Source organism: Quercus robur, chromosome 2 (assembly GCF_932294415.1).
Source record: "Quercus robur chromosome 2, dhQueRobu3.1, whole genome shotgun sequence".
NCBI lineage: Eukaryota > Viridiplantae > Streptophyta > Magnoliopsida > Fagales > Fagaceae > Quercus > Quercus robur.
Genome location: NC_065535.1, coordinates 59,445,021 through 59,463,103, shown reverse-complemented (window position 1 = coordinate 59,463,103; position 18,083 = coordinate 59,445,021). Strand labels below are relative to the sequence as shown.

General features: G+C 31.4%; 1 protein-coding gene across 1 annotated transcript in view; it reads left to right on the top strand.

The window, feature by feature from the left end:
* Nucleotides 1-18,083, top strand: part of LOC126714259 (protein NDL1-like) — a 35,276-nt gene that overhangs the window by 8,433 nt on the left and 8,760 nt on the right. The gene's annotated exons all lie outside the window — the stretch shown is intronic.

Sequence of the window (18,083 nt, the reverse complement as noted above, 5' to 3'; positions counted from 1 at the left end):
GATATTTTTATAGACTTTCAATATATGACGTATGTTTCCGATGATTGTGTTCTCTATTATCAGATCAAGACACCAATATTTTGGTGTAGACAGGAGATTGAATCTCAAATTTCTTATTCAATCATTAGAGATTTTGTCAGTTAAGTCACTATACCTTTCTCTCAAATGAGATTTCTCTCAATGGTGCTTTCCTTTAGCTTTAGGAAATTAAAATATGGCTGGTTCATTTATTTAGATAAATGCAGCAGAGGAACTATGGGAAATTATTATGTACTCCCAGAATACCATAAATGTGTAGTCCCTCCTTTCACATGAATGGTGGGTCCCATTAATTAAATTCATAGTGAGACCCACCATTCATGTGAGAGGATGGACTACGCATTTATGATACTTCGAAAATACCTAATAATTTTCTAGGAACTATAGTGAAAAAGACATGTTAGGAAATTTGGACAATTACTTGGGATTGACAATATGGAAGGTTTACACTTTTTCTACCCTTATTTAACTGGACAATATCTCCAACATTATATTGGATATGAAATAGAACTTATCTTTTGCTGGATAATTGGCATCTTGAGGGTCCACTATTGCTTAACTATGGACCTTGAATCATTAATAAGTTAGTCCGTTTTGTAAATGCAAAGGTCTCGAGAGCTCTCAGTACAGGAAACTGAAGTTGGCAACCAGCAAGATATGCGATCAAGTTTCGTATTCAAGACAAGTCCGCTGAGGTGAACATTGAATAAGATGTAGAGGACAATGTAAAAAATTTGGGAATTTCGAATTTGAGGCAACAAGGAATGCTATTAAAGTTACTCTACATAAATTTGAGTGGTGTTAGAGTATTCACATCAATCTCCTCAAACTTTTAGTTAAACTAACTCAAAAAACTCAACTTTTTCTAGTTTAGCTATCCATGTTTTTTATAAATATACATCAACTTCAATATTCTATCACTATTCCAATTAAATATTATTTCTTTCTTTCTTTTATTTATTCACATTCACGATCCAAAAAAAAATATTCACAACCGACCCCAACCACCTATCAAATCTCTTTAACCATGTCTTATATCACCAACAAATAATTTTACATAATTTATATTTCAAATCAAATAGTATCACCTTTATTTTTCCTTTGCAATTTCAATTAATGTATACAAACAAAACAAAACAAGGATAAGACATTAAAATTAGTTTATAAAACTTGCAAAGTCTAACAAGTTCTCCACACTTTTAACCTTCATTTTCTTGATCTCCACAAGTTCTTGATACTTCATTTTCTTAATCGAGTTCTTACAAGAATGGTTACAACCATTCTCACCCAACAGAACTCTTGCAGTAATTAAGGCTTTACTTCCAAATTTCAGACTAAAATATAATAAACTTCAGGCCCTTCAATTATTAAAGAAGAACTTCAAGCCCTTCAATTATTAAAGAAGGGGTATAATCTGACAATGAGGGCCGATGCTCAAAAATCCAAAAAATTCTTGTGGCACAACATTGGCCACAACTTGCTCATGTGGCGAGTTGTGGCCAATGTTATGCTACTTTATGTGACACAAGAATTACTCCAAAAATCCATTATATTTGTTTGTATTGGTGACATAAGCATGACATGCTTTGAGCATCTACCCCCATAAACAAATTGGAGTTATGCTAGTGCCACAACTGTCGAGTTGTGCCAGAAGTTGTGGCACTAGCATAATTCAACAAATTGTCTTAATCTTAACAACTTGTCATGTCATATGAATCACTGCAAATCAAATACTGTCATGGCAGAGAAAGGTTAAGAAAAACAAATACTTTTTCATTTTTTAGTCTGGCGAGGAAGAATGAGTTGCCAATTGTGGTGAGGGCACTGCACAAAGTTAAAATTTAGGATAAAATATTGAGATTGATGCGTGATTATTATTATTTTTAAAAAATTTTAGCTATATACTTGCTAAAATATTAAAATAGCCAATGCTCTTAGCTTATCTAATTTTCTAAATCTATTCCCAAGCATAATTTCATAATTTCATAATGTGGCACATTCTATGAAGAGAATTAAAATACTCTTAATCCTCATCAGAGATAAGAACAAATTTAAAAATAGGGATTTTTAATTTCCTTTGGTTAAATGTTTCAAGACTACTTTTTTGTTATATTTTTTATTCAATGTTTTAAGACTACTATTTGTTTCATTTGTTTCAATGTTTCAAGACTTTTCCTCTTTCTCTCTCACACATAAAAATATATTTGTATTTCCATTCACCCTTTTCACTTCTACTCCTTTATATACAAATGCCCACAACACTTCATGCCATTCCATCTCAAATACACCCACAGACCAAAATCGATGCCATTTATCTTCAATATTTTAACGACACTTACATAACTCCAACATTACAGTACAATTTAATCCTAACCCGTATGAGTAGACTATGACCAAGTAAGGGGGCTTGTGTTTTTTATTATTTAGTGACAGTATGTAGCTTACGGTTTTGTTGTTAAAATTGGACATTGTGCATTTTGTTAAGGTTATGACTTGCTTTCAGTCTTTGGGTGTTTGGGATTATGGTTTAAGAAAGTCATAAATGTATTTTGTTTTAGAATTAAAGAAAAAGAAAAAGAAAAATTCTAATTGATTATTTATAAAGTTAGCTTCTTCTTTTTTTGGGTGCTAGAACTCATAATTTGTAGGGTTTTTTTATGCTATTTTGTGCGGTATGAATTATAATGAAAAAATAAAAATTGATAATGATTTCAAAGTATTTTTCACTTAAAAAAAAAATTATACGGAATCCCAATTAAATACAATTAAATTATGATAAATTGATGTGTTTTTAGCCAATTTCTCTTTGTTTATTCATGTTCTCTTTATGTTGATACTTACGAATAATTTCATTGAGATAATGAATTAGGTGTTTGCGATTGAGGTATCCATATTTAGTTGTAAGAATAGAGTGGTTGAGAAAATGTTTGGGAGGTAACTTAAATTTATGTAATTTTAGGATATAAAATAATGGACAAAGTTTAGCTACAAAATTGGTTGTAGCCTAAGGTTACAACCTTACTCAATATCATTCACATTACTGCATATTTTAAAAATCTAACCGTTGAATTGCATGTTCTTTATGTTCTTAATACACATATTAAATTTTGTGCCAATTAAATATTATTTATTATATGATCTATAAGCTTACATTTTATGCATAATTTTAAACTATAAAAACTTGCAATTTAAACAATTTATTAATGACATAGTTACTAATCTTTAATTTTATAGAAATTTTGCAAGTATAGAGGATATAAGAAGAAAATGTAATCCAACAGTGGATTTGTTAAAATTCACCTCCAATAAAAAGATATTAAGTAAGGTTGTAGCCTTAAACTACAACCAATTTTGTAGCTAAACTTTATCCTAAAATTATTTTATACTTTAAATTCTTATTTATAGATTTTGAAATCATTTAATCAATTTAAAAAATAAAATATAATTTTAACAGTAAATATTATAATATGTTATAGTCTTATAGTGTTATACAATTTTTTTTTATTATAAAATATGAATTAAGAAAATAAAGTTTCAATGTATTCAACAATATTGTGGGCAAACATAAATATTATACAAATGGTGCTTTAACAAATAAAGTAATTGGAGCTTATTAATGTAAATTATGCTGAAATTATTTCTAACAAATGAACTCTACTCATTATTTCGTTGATATCTTTCAGAATATTTTTTATTTGTGAGTGAGGTTAATTTTTTCAGAAACTAGGCATTTAGGGCTTCAAGTTGAGTACAAAAATGAGGCAATTCCGATCATAATTAAGGAAGATATGATTTTTCAAAGTTAGCTCTAAAAATTGTTATAGGAGTTACGGGAAAAACCAAGGTTTTAGACATTTGGCTTACTTATCACTCCCACCAACCTTCAAATTTAATGCATCAGTTTTCTCTAAATATTGAAATAGCGTCTAGATTCATGATTCTCTTTGATCCTTTGTCAACTCTCATTAAATTTCATTCCATTTATATTTTCTCCACCACTACTGTATAAACTCTCCCTCTCCTTCATTCCAAAGCACAAAGAAACACCTTCTCTTCTCTCCTCTTGAGTTCTATTGTAGTAGAGTAGTCTTGTCATATCTTTGTCTTCCTAAGACTCAAGATATTGAGTGAGACTCCCTCTCCCTCTCCTATTTTTTCTTTTCTACTAAACCAAGAGTCTCCTCCTCCACCATGTGGATCTTGCATGCAAGTATAATCCATTTCCCTAACTTGATTTTTATATTGCTATGATGAGAATATAAGATTAAAGGATGCTAGTGATTATTTAAATTTATTGAATATGTTTGAATGTTCTTAAATGTTTATATGTGTTCTTCACATGTTCTTGGTTGTTCATCACATGTTCATGCATGACACTAGTTTTGATTTTAAATCCACATCCAAAATATGAAGAAAAAAAAATGTTAGTTTCATAATTCTCTCAAATTCTTGAATCTAGGACATCACCATCCACACACATTCATTAGAATTTATTTTTTCAATCAAAATGCAATGATTAATAAGTGGAAGTAAGGTTTATCACATGTACACACATTAAATTCAACATGCAAATTAATTGATAACATATTGGATCATATGATATAAATGTTGGCCACCATAGTCTAGAAGACCATTGTCACCTAGAAAAGTGAGTGCCTAACACCTTCTCACCTTGTAACATATCCTCCAAACTTAGAACAAGGGTTGATAGATCAGTGCTTAGCTATATAATTTTCAATTTTTAGATTGTAATTAGGAAACAAAGCCATGTACTTTATATTAGATTGTATCTATGACCAAATTCATGTAGATTTCTTATGATTAATGTAAATTTAGTTTCAAATTAATAAAATGATGAACTTTTCAATTATGGTTTACTTATTTTTTCCATTAATTAAATAAGTAGAGACGTCATTGTAAAACCATTAATTTAATGGGAAAAATATAACCAGTCGAACCTCCATTTTAAAAGGCAATAACACGACTCCACCCATTTAAGTTGGTTTGGCCCAATTCCAAAACGGGCTGGGGGCTCGGTCTCTCACACTCGAGTTTGCTAACATCAAGTTCCAGTGTGTAAAGTTATGTATTTCTCATGTTCAGTTTTGTTGGTTTTAATTCCGTGCCAATTTGATAGTAATTCTTTCAATTATTTACATGTACTTAAGTGGGGTTTATTGTATTGGCATGGATTTAGAATTCAAGTTGGTGAAGAATTGCTAAAGTCAGGACTAGCAATTGGCTAACGATTGGGTCAACTCACCAAATGAAGAATTGCTCAAGTCAGAAGCTCTGGCTACTAGCTGGTGACTAGTTCAACCCACCAAATGACATGTGAGGACCACATGAGACACATGGGGTTCGAAAGTTTGTTATGGCAGGTGGTTGGCGATTGACTCGCGGATAGGCCAACTCTCCAGTGAGTCACCAGACTCTCTGACAGTCGTTTTCTTGAGTGTCTCCTATGTTCCTTCATCCACACTACATATACCCTCATTATCCATAAAATTTACAAAGAGAGTTTCAAAGAGAAAACTCTAGAAATCCATTTGAGAGTTAGAGATATATTGACATCCTTCAATCATCTACACAATTTTCTTAGTTTTCTTCACTCTCTTTCCTCTCAATTTCCATATCCTATGAGAGGAACTTAGCCTAAACACAATCCATACACATTCTTAGTTTTCTGGGGTTAAGTATTAATTAAGACTTATTTTAGAATATATATATTTTTTATTTTTCAAGTTTTGCGGAGCCTTTCAATTGGCCTCCAAATCTGTAAACGTTTTGGACTATTATTTCAAATTTATATAAAACAAAGGTTTTCTCAATTTTCACTAGTGAATTTTAGACCTATCACCTTGCGAATTCAAGGGACACATCATGAATTAGAGTTTTACTATCAGAAATTATCAGTTTAGTTTATGTTCTATAAAAAAGTGCATCATGTATGTTTTCTTCAGGCTTCCGTGACATTAGTTGGTATCAGAATCTTGAATTACCCTGGTCTAATGGCTAATCAACAAGATGGTAACTATCACAACATTGACGACAAAGTTGAAGACCTGGTCCTTAGCCATGTATGGGATTTAGGATACATGCAATTAGCATTTTTTTTTGCCTATATGCTAATTGAATTTGAATATCGTTTTTTTTTTTTTTTTTTTAGCATTTGTGGACAACAACAAATGGTTGTGTAACATGTTATTAAGTGGATACATTGACACTTATTGTTATTGACACTAACACACAGAATGATACTAATGATATTATATGCTACATTATGGTGTTTAGGAGTTAAAGACTTTTGCTGAGGTAATTCCAAAACTTTTCAACTTGGTGAATAAAATGATGAATAGGTTTATGTATGAAGATGTTTTATGAAATGTATGGTAGCTGATTTGATTTGAGCAAAAAATTGGACTTTTTATGTATGATGTATGGACAGTTGGACAATGAATAGGTTGCTTGCTCATTGATAGCATGATTATAGATATTTTTTACACAAGTTGGCAAAATGGCAATTGGCAATTTGGCAGGTTAATTGAAATAAAATTTAAAAAAGTTGGCAGGTTGATGAAATCAAATTAGATATTGGGCTTGAAAAAAGCCCAAAATTAAAATAATTTTTTTTTTTAATTTCTAACCCAATTAAAAAATGTTTCAAACTAATTAAACCAATTGAATTAATTGTGAAAAACCGCACCACTATGGGTTGGAAAACTGACCCTTGCGATGTGCAGTGGCTCTAATTGTGGAGAAAACTATCCCAATAGTTCGGTGACAAATTTGAAAAAAAAAAATTCGAATCAAATGAATCATGAACACTCCTAACTTTGGGAAAAGATTTTTCAGTAATATTTATTGTAAAAACTAAATATTTGAAATAATAATAATAATAAAAGCCCATATATCTTAAAGCATTCGCATCAGTCAGTGGAAAAATTTCTATCTATTTTAGCATAAAAACCTAATTTTTCTATTTTATATACTCACTTTTCAAAACACCCCATCTGAGATTATCTATTTTATTATACTATATTTCATTAAAATATCAAATTTTCTTAATTTTTTAAATTTTTTTTCTTTTTTCACACACAACAACCACAATTCACTTTCTTTTTTTATTCTCAAGATACGAAAGAAATAATAAACTAAATACAAAATAAATAGTGCCAATGTAAATTTACACTATTATTGTAGCAAATTTATAAATTTACACAATTATACATGAATGATGTAAGTTATTTTTAGATAAAATTGTGTAAATTTTACAACTTTTTCTATTATACGCAGATTGATGTGAATGCTCGTAGACTTTTAGTACACCCACCAAAATTTCACCTAATCAGCAAAGAAAACCTAGTGCATACAGTATTAGATGCCGATGTTTCCTATTCCATTAACTAAATTCTTCACAAAAATATTTTTTGTCAAGATTCTAGGACCCCACAACCACGAGTTTTAAGGGATGTTTGGTAGAGTAGTTTGAGAAAGGTTGTTTGTAGTTTTTTGAAATATGTGTGGGTGAAAAAGTGTGTGAAAAAGTGTGTAATGTTGTTTAAAATGTAAAAATGTGAGTTTGAGATGGGGGTAACAAACAGGCCCTATTTTCCTTGAATGACATTCCTAAAACCAAAAGACACGGAGAAAAATGCTAATAAGTGTAGGGTCCAGTTAATGAGCTTTACTTTTCTTTGAATGAATGACACTTCCCTAAAACCAAAAGACTAACGGAGAGCATTCACACCTTTTGTATGATAAATACTAAAAAGCTATTTTAGCAACAAAATCACCAAAATCCAAGCAACAACAAAGATGTTATAGTTTAAAAAAAAAATAGCAATAGAGCTCTAGTAAGTTATTATCTTTGACAACAAGCATTCATAGTAAGATATCTAAAAAATATGGTTTATGTATGAAGATGTTTTATGAAATGTATGGTAGCTCATTTGATTTGAGCAAAAAAATGGACTTTTTATGTATGATGTATGGACAGTTGGACATTGAATAGGTTGCTTGCTCACTGATAGCATGATTATATTTTTTTTTACACAAGTTGGCAGAATGGCAATTGGCAATTTGGCAGGTTAATTGAGATCAAATTTTAAAAAGTTGGCAGGTTGATGAAATCAAATTAGATATTGGGCTTGAAAAAAGCCCAAAATTAAATTAATTTTTTTTATAAAAAATTTCTAACCCAATCCAAAAATGTTTCAAACTAATTAAACCAATTGAATTAATTGTGAAAAACCGCACCGCTATGAGTTGGAAAACCAACCCTTGTGATGTGTAGTGGTTCTAATTGTGGAGAAAACTATCCCAATAGTTTGGTGACAAATTTGAAAAAAAAAATTTGAATCAAATGAATCATGAACACTCCTAGCTTTAGGAAAAGATTTTTAAGTAATATTTATTGTAAAAACTAAATATTTGAAATAATAATAATAAAATCCCATATATCTTAAAGCATTAGCATTCGCATTAGTCAGTGGAAAAATTTCTATCTATTTTAACATAAAAACCTACTTTTTCTATTTTATATACTCACTTTTCAAAACATCCCATATGAGATTATCTATTTTATTATACTATATTTCATTAAAATATCAAATTTTCTTAATTTTTAAATTTTTTTTTCTTTTTTCACACACAACAACCACAATTCACTTTCTTTCTTTATTCTCAAGATACAAAAGAAATAATAAACAATTAAGTACAAAATAAATAGTGCCAGTGTAAATTTACACTATTATTGTAGCAAATTTATAAATTTATACAATTATACATGAATGATGTAAGTTGTTTTTAGATAAAATTGTGTAAATTTTACAACTTTTTCTATTATACGCAGATTGAGGTGAATGCTCATAGACTTTTAGTACACCCACCAAAATTTCACCTAATCAGCAAAGAAAACTTAGTGCATACGGTATTAGATGTCGATGTTTCCTATTCCATTAAATAAATTCTTCACAAAAATATTTTTTGTCAAGATTCTGGGACCCCACGACCACAAGTTTTATTTTCCTTGAATGACATTCCTAAAACCAAAAGACATGGAGAAAAATGATAATAAGTGTAGGGTCCAGTTAATGAGCTTTACTTTTCTTTGAATGAATGACACTTCCCTAAAACCAAAAGACTAACGGAGAGCATTCACACCTTTTGTGTGATAAATACTAAAAAGCTATTTTAGCAACAAAATCACCAAAATCCAAGCAACAACAAAAATGTTATAGTTTAAAAAAAAAAAATAGCAATAGAGCTCTAGTAAGTTATTATCTTTGACAACAAGCATTCATAGTAAGATATCTAAAAAATATGGTTTATGTATGAAGATGTTTTATGAAATGTATGGTAGCTCATTTGATTTGAGCAAAAAAATGGACTTTTTATGTATGATGTATGGACAGTTGGACATTGAATAGGTTGCTTGCTCACTGATAGCATGATTATATATTTTTTTACACAAGTTCGCAGAATGGCAATTGGCAATTTGGCAGGTTAATTGAGATCAAATTTTAAAAAGTTGGCAGGTTGATGAAATCAAATTAGATATTGGGCTTGAAAATAGCCCAAAATTAAATTAATTTTTTTTTATAAAAAATTTCTAACCCAATCCAAAAATGTTTCAAACTAATTAAACCAATTGAATTAATTGTGAAAAACCGCACCACTATGGGTTGGAAAACCAACCCTTGCGATGTGTAGTGGTTCTAATTGTGGAGAAAACTATCCCAATAGTTTGGTGACAAATTTGAAAAAAAAAAAAAAATTGAATCAAATGAATCATGAACACTCCTAGCTTTAGGAAAAGATTTTTAAGTAATATTTATTGTAAAAACTAAATATTGAAATAATAATAATAAAATCCCATATATCTTAAAGCATTCGCATTAGTCAGTGGAAAATTTTCTATCTATTTTAGCATAAAAACCTACTTTTTCTATTTTATATACTCACTTTTCAAAACATCCCATATGAGATTATCTATTTTATTATACTATATTTCATTAAAATATCAAATTTTCTTAATTTTTAAATTTTTTTTTCTTTTTTCACACACAACAACCACAATTCACTTTCTTTCTTTATTCTCAAGATACGAAAGAAATAATAAACAATTAAATACAAAATAAATAGTGCCAGTGTAAATTTACATTATTATTGTAGCAAATTTATAAATTTATACAATTATACATGAATGATGTAAGTTGTTTTTAGATAAAATTGTGTAAATTTTACAACTTTTTCTATTATACGCAGATTGATGTGAATGCTCGTAGACTTTTAGTACACCCACCAAAATTTCACCTAATCAGCAAAGAAAACTTAGTGCATACGGTATTAGATGTCGATGTTTCCTATTCCATTAAATAAATTCTTCACAAAAATATTTTTTGTCAAGATTCTGGGACCCCACGACCACGAGTTTTATTTTCCTTGAATGACATTCCTAAAACCAAAAGACACGGAGAAAAATGATAGTAAGTGTAGGGTCCAGTTAATGAGCTTTACTTTTCTTTGAATGACACTTCCCTAAAACCAAAAGACTAATGGAAAGCATTCACACCTTTTGTGTGATAAATACTAAAAAGCTATTTTAGGCTGCGTTTGGTTCAATGTAAATCGAATTCCGAGTGTAAAATGAATGCAGGGGAAAGTGAATTCCCGTAAGGAAAATGAAATCCGGGTGTTTGGTTCTGCAATGGAAAATAGTCCAAAAAATGATTTCCGATGTTTGGTAACGTTATGAATATGCTATTTTCCTACAATTTTTTCACATTTTCTCAACCATTTTCTTAACTCCCAAACAAATTTTATAACAGAAAAATTCAAAATATACACTTAACATAACCAAAAATTAAAATAAAAACATCTTTTATTCACAAACTCAGTGAGAGGAGGAAGAAAGAGTGAGAGATTGAGGGAAAGAGAGATAGATCGAGAAAGAGAGGATCGGAGTGGATGGAGGCGGCAGCGGCTAGTGGGGGTTTGAGAAATGGGTTTGCGGAATGGGTTCGTTGGAGTGGTGGGTTCGTCGTAGTGGGTTTAAGGAATGGGTTTTGTGTGGGTTGAGGATGAGATCGGTTTGAGAAATGGGTTTGCGAAATGGGTTCGTCGGAGTGGTGGGTTTGTCGGAGTGGAGGGTTTGACGAATGGGTTCGTCGGAGTGGGTTTGAGGAATCGGCCTTGGGTGGGTTGAGGACGAGATCAGTTTTGGGTGGATCGGTCTTGGGTAGTGACGATCTAGATGGTGGCATCGATGAGCTTCCAGCGACGACTATGGGTGCAATCTCGCCGATGCTGGGTGCGATGACACTGGTGCTTCTGGTGCGATCTCCTTGCTGTTTCTCTCTCTTTCTTCTATTTTCCTGGGGTGTAATTCATTTGAAGGTAAAATAAAACCTGAAATGGTTTTACACCCTTCAAGCCTTATTTTACAGTCAACACAGAAAACCAATTTCGTTTGACCCAATTTTTTGTACCTACCAAACACATATGCTGGTGTAAAAGCATTTCCGGAAATGGTTTGAAGCCAAAACAAACACAGCCTTAGCAACAAAATCATTGAAATCCAAGCAACAACAAAGATGTTATAGTTTTAAAAAAAAATAGCAATAGAGTTCTAGTAAGTTATTATCTTTGACAACGATCATTCATAGTAAGATAGCTAAAAAATATAGTTTTTAGTAACTCAAAATACTATTTTATCTATTTTAACACTATACTTTATAATATACCCAACATCAAAGGTTTTATTTTGACATTCAATACATTAAAATAATACATCCAACACAATAAATAACAATCACAACCATCAACACATTAAAATACTATTTTTTTAACACCACACACTATTTTTTTTTTTTTTTTAAGTTTTAAGCTACAGTGAGCAGCAATTTATAGCAGCTCATTGTAGCTAATACTCAAATTATTTTGAGTTTTGCTTCTTTGCTGTACAAGACATTTTGAGAGTATTGGTTACTAAATTGACTTTTTAGTCAATTTAGCAACCTTATTGGGATGTCCTTACAGTAGCACAAAATTAAAAATAAAACTAATATTTTATTCCATAAAAGTTAAACAAGCAAATTTGGTAGTTATGGTTGTTGTTTATTATGTTGGATATATTATTTTATTGTGTTAAATGCTAAAATAAAACCATTGATATTGTATGTTTTGTAAAGTGTGGTGTTAAAATAGATAAAGTAGTATTTTAAGTTACTAAGCATTGGCATTGGGTCTTGCAAATGGTATATGTTGGTGAATTTTAGCATTAAAGCACAAAAGAAGCCCATTACCCGGTCTTTTTACAATAGTGCTATAGTACCCTCAAAAATTTATGATGGTACTGTAGTCTCTTTCACTCTTTGCATCTCTTTCACTCTCTAGGAAAATAAAATTTGTGTTGTATATTTGTGTAAATATATTATTTTAATGTATTGTTTAGTAAAATAAAAGTTAGGACGTTGGGTGTGTTATAAAATGGTATAGTATAATTGATAAAATAGTTTTTGCAATGGTAAAATAGAATAGTTTGAAGATAACAAATATGAATGCTTAGCATTCACAATGAGGTTGTTAAAATGACTAAAGAGTCATTTTAGCAACCCAAACACTAAAAACACACTTACAGCAAAGTTGTTATTTTGACTCATTGCTATAATTTTTTAACTCATTACTACAGTGGGTTGCTATCTCTAGCAACCCACTGTAGCTGAGAGTTATTTGCTACAAATAATATTTTATTAGTCTCCCACACGCTCAACCTCTCTCACAGGAAAGAATATTTTAGATGAAAAGTAATAAAACAGGAAAACAGGAATTAAAAAAGTAATAAAAAATAATATTTAAATGAAAAGCTAAAATTTTTAGATGCTTTAATTTTTGTTATATTGTAAAATGAGTTGTTAAAATAGATAAAGTAGTTTTTTGAGTTGCTAAAAGTTATAATGTTTAGCAACTTTACAGTGAGTGTTGTAAAAACTATATTTTTTTTAGCAATCTTAGAGCATTCACATCAAGGGTTTTAAAAAATTTAGCATTTAGCATCTAAAAAACCAAATTTATAACATTTAACACATCACTTTACAATATACCCAACATCAAAACTTCTATTTTTTTTTTTACCACTTCATTTAAATATTCTTTATTTATTATTTTTTTATACTTCCTCTCTCTCCCTTTGTCTTTCTCTCTTTCTCAACCCACCACCCATGCCACAACCACTACAAACCTACCACCCATGCCACAACCAACAATAACCCACCACCACCTCCACCAGCCACATCCACCCACCACTACAAACCACAAAAAAAAAAAAAAAAAAAGCCTCCACCATCACCTCTACTAGTCACATCCACCGTGTCTCTCTTTCTCTGAAGCAACCCCACCACTTCTCAATCCAAGCAGACCCACACCCACACCCACCCCTAGCCACCGCTAACCCAACCAACAAAAAAAAAAAAAAAAAGCAAAAACCACCAGCCAACAGCCACCACAGCTACAACAACTACCACTATCACCACCACCCACAACCCCTAACCTCCAAAATCACAACCAAATCACAAACGCACAACCTCATCACCATCAACAACCGGAAAAAGAAAAAGAAAACACAACCCATTATCTGTGCCTCTCTCTTCTTTGAAGCAACCCAACCAATAAACTCACCTATTTCTTCTCAACCCAACAAAACCCACATCCACACACCCACTGCTAGCCACCACCACCGGGGAAAAAAAAAAAAAAAAAAAAAAACAACAACAACAACCAACCAACCAACCAACCAACCACCACAACCCACTAACCACAAAACCCACTCAACCACAGCCACTGTCACCACCACCCACAACCTCAACCCCCAACCACCAAAATCACAACCAAATCTCAAACCCAAACCCACAACCGCATCACTAACAACTAGTGGCGGAGTGATAACGCCTAAAAATGTATACTTGTTATATATTTATGTGGGCGTTATCTCCTTATTACTATGCTTAATTTGTATAATTAATCCATGATTTGCATTAGTCTCTATTATTTATCTTTACATAATTTCTTGAATAAGATGCTATTCATTGTGTGTAATTTTCTACTTTTAGGAAATCATGTGAGAAAGATGAGTTTACAGGAATTTGTGAGAGAATAGAGGCCAAACTAGAATTAAAGAGGAGCTAAAGGACTATGCTTAAATGTCTAAGGAGGTGCAGCTGGAGTGCTTGGATCGTCTACCATGATTGGAAGCTTCAAATAAGGAAAGAAATCAAAGAGGCCGAATCTGAAAAGGAAAAATCTAATTTGAGCACTGATCAGTATTTTGGGTATATCTCTCTCCTCAAAATTCCAATTGACACAAGGCTAGATGGGTTGGAACCATGACTTAAATATCTACAACTTTTCAGTTTTGAGTTTTTTCGTAATTCTCAATTTTTGAAGGCCGAAACCAACTCACAAGTTACTGCTGTAAACTTGGACAGAAGTTAAAATAGTAAATGTTTTATTTTCTTTGGACACTTTTTACATTAGGGTTTTGGAAGGGAGGCTGCGTAGAATGAATTTTGGAGAGAAAACTTTGTATTTTCCTTTCTCTAATGGCAGCCTAAACTCTTTGCTAGGGCTAGGGGTTATGTTTCTTCTATACGGTATGAATATTTAATGTGATTCTTTCTAGGATTTTATCAACGACATATTTGATTGTTCAATTAGATTTCTTTTGATGTATTAGTTCTTCCATGCTTTCAATAAGTTCAATCATATTTTTCTTATTGTTTAGATGAATTTCTAATAATTTCAAATAGAAATCAGGTTTTAAAGTGAATGTGTTTTTCTAAAAAAATTTCTAACCACATTATCAATCGAGATTATCATGCGTTCTTGAATTGTCTCAGTTCAACTGAATCATAAGTGTTTAATTGTATAAGAACAATCAATTATGAAATATATATTTTCTTAGATCACAAGGAATTTCATATCGATATAGGGAAACACCTCGATGCCCTAGTATTTACATTATTGATTTGAATCAATTTTTATTATTATTCTTGTTAACAATCACCAAAGAAAAGTATTTTTCTTCTTCACCCAAATTATTGTTTAAATATATTGTCTTTGAATTTACCCCGCTCCTTGTGGTTCGACCTCGGTACTCCGAGAATTATATTGCTACGATCTCCTGCACTTGGGAGTGAGCAAGCACGAAGCCAGGATTTTGGTTCAGAGGAGGCAAAATTAAAAGACAACATTTAAAGTGAAATTAATCTAAAAAATATTAATCGATAATAATAACAAAATAAATAAACAATTATAAGAAAATAAATATATTTCATATCATTAAAATAAATAAACAAAATTAACCAATTCATAGTTACTACAAAATCTACAAAAAAAAGTTTACAAACTGATGTGATAAAAATGTTATTAGTATTATTTAAACAATATAATGAATAGATGTTTGTGATTATTTTTTGTGATTGGTGAGATGTCAATTTGTAAGATATAAATAGTAAAATTTGCAATATCTCTAGCATCCCTTAACAATAAAATACTGCAAAAAGTATCATTAATAGTGAAAATAATGATAGAAATTAACAAAGAAAAAAAATTGTGAAATAGGTGTCAAACGCGGAACAAGACAAAAGCTTACAAGAACAGTAAAATAGGTAAAAAGGGGATATGATTTGATGTTTGAGAAAACTTTTTTTTTTACTTTCTTTTTCTTGTGTCAGATTCACTTTCAAGTTTCAACCTATGGGAGTCATTTTTTCCTTTCTTTTTCCTGTGTTAGAGTCCCTTAAGATTACAATTACATATACAAGGAAATTTTAAGTGGAGTCAGAGAAGGGGGGGACCCTCGCCCCCCTCTGGCTTCGCCACTGCTAACAATAATAAAAAAAACAAAAACAAAAACAAAAGCCAATCAGAGATCAAACCACCGTCGAAAATCAGAGAGAGAGATGTGGGTCGATTTGGGTTTCTAGAGTCGACAATCTCACTATATGTGGGTCGGATTGATGGAAGTGGTGACTTGATGGAGTGTGTGGTGAAGAAATGGTGGCTGAGAGAGAGAATTGTGGGTCGGGTTTTGAAGGAGAGAGGTGGCTGAGAGGGAGAGAGTGAGAGAGAAATTTGAGAGAGAGAAGAGAGTGTGTGAGCAGGGCTGTAAACGAGCCAAGATTTGTCGAGTAGTGTGTGTTTGAGCTTGGCTCGTTTATAAAAATCAAACACTCAAGCTTGGCTTGAGCTTGGGACAAGCCTAAAAACAATGTTTGAACTTGAGCTCGTGAGAGTGCCTAAAAGCTTGAGCTCGGCTTGCTCAAGTCAAGCTTTTTAGCTTGGGATCCAAAAAAATTGCATCATCAAATGCTTATATCACCAAAAATCAAGTAAACAAATATATATATATATATATATATATATATATATAATATACTCATTTTATCATGCTTCTAACACTCGTGATTAGAAATTGTTTAAATTACAACTTTACATAGTTAAATCCATCCATCATCATTCATTGTCTATAGCTTGAGTAATTGTTCAAAATACAATTTTTACATCCACATTTGTCATTCGTGCAACTATAATCTTTGCAAATCTAAATAAATTAACATTCCAAAACATATATGAATAAACAAGCTACAAATTAATATTCCAAAGCATATGTGTAATGTCATAATAATGAGTTTATTTAGTAAACATGTATCAAGCTATAAATGAGCCTAAACTCGGCATGTTTTGTATCGAGCCCTATTGTTCACAAGCTTGGTCATGAATAATTTTTTTTGCTTGAGCTCGACTTGTTTATCAAACAAGCCTAAAGCTAAGGCTCAAGCTTAGCTTATTTGTAAACAAACGAACATGAACAAGTTTTTTATTGAGCCAAACTCGAGTTGTTCATGAACGGCTTGGTTCATTTACACCCGTAAGTGTGAGATTTGAGAGGAGAGAGAGAAAGGGAATAAAAAATAATAAAAAATGAGTAGCAACTTGCTACAGTAAGGTGTTAGTAATAACATCTTATTGTAGCAAAGTGCTAAAAATTTAAAGTTTAGCACCATTGATGTAGGGTTTTTTTAGTGGTTTTGTTGCTAAAAATAGCTTTTAGCATTTATCACACCTTTCGTGTGAATGCTCTTAGAGGTGAATGCTCAAAGAGGCGTAAGGTCCAGTTAATGCGTATATAGGTGTGGAAGGAAAAAAAATTGGTTTTTTTTTTTTTTAGAATACTAAGTATTTTTAACACAAACGGAAAGAGAGAAAAAAGTTTTTTTAAAGAAATTTACAATGGTATATATCCAAAATAGTCTTGAAAAAGCTAGGCCTCCTACCTTGTTTGATACGAAGAGTCGAAGACCGTCCAAGAAAGTGGAAAGTGAAAGGACTCAAGTTGCTGAAGTAATAATGTAATATTGACTTCAGGTCTCCGACTGCGATAGTCTTTGGTATCCAAAGGACTTGCAAGTTGCTGAAGTAATAATGTAATATTGACTTCAGGTCTCCGACTGCGACAGTCTTTGGTATCCAAAGGACTTGCAAGTTGCTGAAGTAATAATGTAATATTGACTTCAGGTCTCCGACTACGACAATCTTTGGTATCCAATACATATTGGGTCCGTTTGGATTGAGCTTATTGTTACTAAAATTGAAAACTGAAAACTGAAAACATTGTAGCAAAATAATTTTTAAATGTGTAAATAGTATCGTGAGACCCATTTTTAATATTTTTTTAATACGTGAATAGTGTCAGCACAGTGCGTAAACAGTGAATTCACTGTTCATAACAGTAAAATTTGTCTCCCAAAGTCAACAAATGCGGGCCAAAAAAAAAAAAAAAGGAGAAAACGTGAACTGGAGAAAATGCGGACGCACAGATGCGGAGCCCAAACGCCTTCATTATAGAATATAGACATTAGTACATTGAGAAAAACCTATTGACTCAATGTAAAATTAGTGTGAACGGGAATAGATTTGGAACTAGTAAGAAGCTGCTTTTTTGAGAAGTGCTTTATGGAGAAAGACTTCTCCCACAAGGCCCT